This window comes from Octodon degus, unplaced genomic scaffold (genome assembly GCF_000260255.1).
Source record: "Octodon degus isolate 3935 unplaced genomic scaffold, OctDeg1.0 scaffold00084, whole genome shotgun sequence".
NCBI classification, from domain to species: domain Eukaryota; kingdom Metazoa; phylum Chordata; class Mammalia; order Rodentia; family Octodontidae; genus Octodon; species Octodon degus.
The window spans coordinates 855,170-859,928 of NW_004524660.1; the positions used below are offsets into that span (position 1 = coordinate 855,170).

Consider the following 4,759-nt stretch of genomic DNA (forward strand, 5'->3'; position numbering starts at 1 on the left):
ATCGAAAGTACAGTTTCAACAAATAATACACTGCATATATTCTTCTTAGTGGTTAATTGCTGTACAAGATGCAGACTTGTGATCCTACTTACAAACAAGTACCTCCTTCTTGAGAAGCCGCTGGCCCACCTTTTCTACCTGCTCCCGGCATGAGTCAGCAGTTCGAGAGTGCGATCGCAGGCAGAGCTGATGAGGCTCCGAACCTCCTCATCAGTGAGCTGGGCCGCGGCCTCACGGTAGGGCTTCTCCACCAGGGCCTCGCCTCGCTGTGGGAGGTCAAAGGACACCTGGCCCAGCCTCTCACTCATTCCAAACTGCACGATCTGTGCACAGGCGCTCTGTGTGACTCTCCTTAGGTGGTCCTGCGTCCCCGTGGTGATCCGCCCGAAGAACAGCTGCTCAGCCACCTGCCGCCCAGCATCATGCACATGCGGTCAAAGAGCTGCTCCCTCGTGTATGGGTACTGTTCCCGGGGCAGGTACTGCGCATAGCCGAGGCCCTTGCCCCGGGGGATGATGGACACCTTCAGCAGGAGGTCTGCGTGCTCCAGGAACCAGCCCACCACCGCATGTCCAGCTTCATGGTAGGCCACAGTCGGCTTTTCACTGGGCTGCAAGACCTGGGTCTTCTTCTCAAGGCCTCTGGTGACCCTCTCGATGGCTTGCTCGAAGTGCTTCTCCTGAACAGAAGGCCTCAGGTGGCGGGCTGTGATCAGAGTGGCTTCATTGCACACGTTGGAAATGTCAGCACCAGTGAAGCCTGGAGTGAGGGCTGCCAGCTTCCGTGCCAGGGCGTCCTTACTGAGGTTTTCAGACAGCTTGAGTGGGCGCAGGTGGACCTTGAAGATAGATGATCTGCCTCTGATGTCAGGGGGAGCAATAGAAATCTGGCGGTCAAAGCGGCCAGGGCGCATCAGGACTGGGTCGAGAATGTCAGGGCGGTTGGTGCCGGCCAGCACCACCACATTGGTGGTAGCGTTGAATCCATCCATCTCCACGAGGTTCTGGTTCAGAGTGTCCTCCTGCTCACTCTGCCCCCCCCCCCCCCCCAAGGTGTCCACGGCCTCGCTCCGGCCAATGGCATCAATCTCATCAATGAATAAGATACAAGGTGCATTTTTCCTGGCCATTACAAACGTGTCACGTACCCTTGCTGGCCCAACACCAACAAACCTCTCTAGGAACTCCGACCCGTTCACGGTAATGAAGGGCACGCTGGCCTCCCCAGCCATGGCTCTGGCGAGAAGCGTCTTGCCGGTACCAGGGTGACAAGTGAGCATGGCTCCCTTTGGGATTTTGGCTCCTGAGTCCTGATACTGCTTGGGGTTCTTCGGAATTCACAAACTCCATAATTTCCAGCTTGGCCTCTTTGCAGCCAGCTACGTCTGCCAACCTCACGGGGACGTTGCTCTTCAGGATCTTGGCTGTCGCTGCACCAACACTAAAGAGGCCTCCTCCTCACCCACTGGGCCCGGCCCCCATAGGGCCCCTCCTCGCGGCATAGAGGATGCCAACCAGGAGAAGGGTGGGTACCAGACTTCACAGGAAAGAGCCATCACTCTCCGTGGTGTAGACCACTGTGGCCTGGTTGGATGGCTCAATGCCCAGCTCCCACTGTGCAGACTCCAGGTTCCGCTCAAAGGTATCGACACTGCCGATGTTGAACCACACGAACTTCTCAGAAGAGGTCCCCGGGGCAGGAATAACCCGCACAAACTGTTTGTTCACGACCTCCAGCCGGTCCACCAGGCCTCTGGCCAGGTAATACTGCACAAAATGCTTCCAGGTGATCTCTACCAGGATCTCGAAAATAGAACTAGAAAATTCCCGTGGCAACGCTTGCCCCAAAATGGCCAGATTTCGGAAATCCTTGTCGTCCCAGGGAAACTCTCCCTTCTGTATCTGTTTCCACCAGGCAAAATCACCCCCTTTTCCTCCTCTCTTGCCGCCACCTCCTCCAGACCCAGCATTCTTTGGTTTACCAGTTTCTGTCACATCCCAGGAAGATGAAGCCAAAATTAGTGAGCCCTTCCAAAACATTCAGATGTAAAGCTTCACCTTCTCTTGGAGCTGCTGGTTTTTCTGATTCTGTGTTTCTTCCATTCCTCTCAAAGAATTTCTCAAACCCTTTAGGTGGTTTTGAACATAGCCATTGGGAAAATGATGTCAGTCTCCCCCTGTAGAGCCAGTTGCTGAAAGTGGACTCCCTGGAGGCAACGCAAACCCCTTAACGCCTGGCACGGGAGAGCGGGGCGAGGAGGCGCGGCGCTCGGTTTTGGAGAAGCGCGGGGGGACCCGAGCAATAGGGGGTGGCAGGCCCCCGGGAGCAGGCCCCAGCGCCTCAGCACCGGGACGCCGGGCCCCCTCAGCATTCTTAATGATATCCCTCAGGTTTTCAGGTCAATTTAAGTGAAAAGCAAAATATAAAACTTCAAATAATGATTCATAAAAGAACTCGCTATAATTAACTAATTTAACCCTTTTGCAGCATTAAGATCATCAGTTGTTAAGCCTATTAGCTTGACTCTCTTCTCAGACTAGGCTATCCCAGGTCAGGGAAAGGAAATATGTATAAAAGAGTACCTCTTCTAGTCATGCAATTTCCATGAACTTTATCTCTTTCATTTACAAGCAGAGAGTTGGAAGTTTCCATGAGGTGCCCTGTCAAACCTGCAAGGGGCTTAGGGAAGCTGTTGTAAGAACACATGTGGCGGATGGCACTGTGATTCCTCTGGTGCTCATGCCAGTTGCTAGACATCACTAGTCAAGTGTCTCTGGCTTGCTTAGAGGTTTAAAAAAAAATGTGTTATCTATTGCCTGGGAAATCTTACACATACTGTAGCCAGTAACTTGCTTTAGTGAGTAGAATGGAAGGTGGAATGAAAGGTTTTTGTTTTGATCTCTAACATTTCCAGTCATTTTAGGTGACTGTTGCTGCAGCTGAGCATGCTGGAGTCCTGAAGTGCCGTCTTGACAATTCTCTTCGTTTCTTCAGCTGTTACAAGATTGTTGCAGCAGCTCAAAAACAAACCTGGAATAAATATACACTAAAGCAGAAAGGCAGAGGCAAGTGTGTCTTAACACCGTGCATAAATAGGGGGAAATCTCCTAGAATTTCTCCTGGATACTATTCCTGTCTCAGCCAAGATTTAATCTACTTCTTGCACAAAGCTTTGAGGCTTGGCTCTCGATGTTCAAACATGTATCACTTTATAGAAACTTGAATGTCTAAGCATCCTAGCACCCCAACTTCTTCAACTTCTGCTTCTTTCAATGACTGAATTTATAACACTAATTCATGTTCTTAGCTTCATCTTAAGTTATTGCTGTCCATTGTTAGAATTATTAAAGGTGATGATTAAAGCCTCACGTCCTTCAAGTTTTCTCACCCTCTTACTGCCATCATTCCCATGGTCTGATAACAATATAAAATTATTTCCCATTTGAATCCTCCTCGCCCCCAAAGCTGAACATTTTCTTTAATCTTTGATTGCATATATCTTCAAATGAGAAACCCACTGCGTCACTGCTAATTCTCTTTCCAGCATCCTCTACTTTGTTCATTCATAATCATTTCATAACACTTACTTAATATGCATTCAGTTGAACTATCTAGTTGTTATGCCTTGTACTTAGATCGCCCAGAGTCTTATGCACTCACGGGCTATGATTTTTCAGAGTTGGCTAAATCTACAGTGTATGATCCTGGGATTAAGGGTATGTGGCACTGAAATAGTTCATTGATTAGAATTGGCATAGTTCTGGGTGTGGATAATGGAAGGCCCACACTGGATGTGAGAGGAACCTATCAATAGGCAGATAGTCTGCATGGAATACAAAGGGTGGGAGTGAAGACAGACTTGCTGCTGCTGCTGCTTCCTGCTACTCTAGATGTTTGCTGCCTTCCTACCTGCCACATCATGAACTGTTTTTCCTCTGCGATGCCCTCTGCCATGACACTCTGCTTTGATACCAGCTGGTCATCTCTATAAACTATAATACTTTCTTCATTTAATATTGGATGTCAGATATTTTGACTCAGTGATGAGAAATGTAGCTAAGGTACTAGCCTTTCCATGTCTATTCGGACTGGTGAAAATCATTCCATGAATATGCACATAGCTGTCATTTCAAAAGTATGTTCATCTTCTGCTTCACTATTTCATAATCTTTTTGTCTTAGTTACGCCTCTTGTGGCTGAGATAAAATACCCAACACTCACAAATTAAAGGAGGAAAGGTTTATTTAGCTCACAGTTTGTGGAGGATTCGGCGCAGTCAGCTGGCTCTGAGGTAGGATGGCACAGCAGAGGATCATCAAAACGGAGAAATAGTCCATGCTGGCAGCAGCCTATCGAACAACGGAAGCAGCAAGTGACAATAAAAGCCCTCTTTATATCCTCTTCTATTCCATCCACTTTACGTATCCTTAGGATAAGTGGCACTCACACTCAGGATAGGGTACCCTGAAACCCAGCATTATAACCTTAATCCCCCAAATCACACACTTAATTTCAGAATCACACACTTAATCCCAGCATCATACTTAATCTACACCCTAGATCAAGCTACCTCCAAAAGCTCCATCTATGACTGCACTTGGAGGAATGGTTTTGGGGTTTGGGGGAACATCTAGATGCAAACCCTAACACTTCTCATGCTCCACCTATTTTCTCTTATTTCCAGTAACTAATCAAAATCTTTACTTCCATCCTCAAGGCTCAACCTTTACAACTATCTTCTATCTGTTGGCAGGCTAGC

At 48.3% G+C, this 4,759-nt stretch overlaps 1 pseudogene across 1 annotated transcript; it reads right to left on the bottom strand.

The window, feature by feature from the left end:
* Nucleotides 1-84: 84 nt before the first annotated feature.
* Nucleotides 85-3,411, bottom strand: LOC101560634 (annotated as a pseudogene). The gene is made up of 3 exons (XR_001117200.1): nucleotides 3,389-3,411; nucleotides 2,058-2,206; nucleotides 85-1,987 (listed from the first exon to the last, which is right to left on the bottom strand). The product of XR_001117200.1 is annotated as an AFG3-like protein 1 pseudogene (transcript).
* Between the last annotated feature and the right edge of the window lie 1,348 nt (nucleotides 3,412-4,759).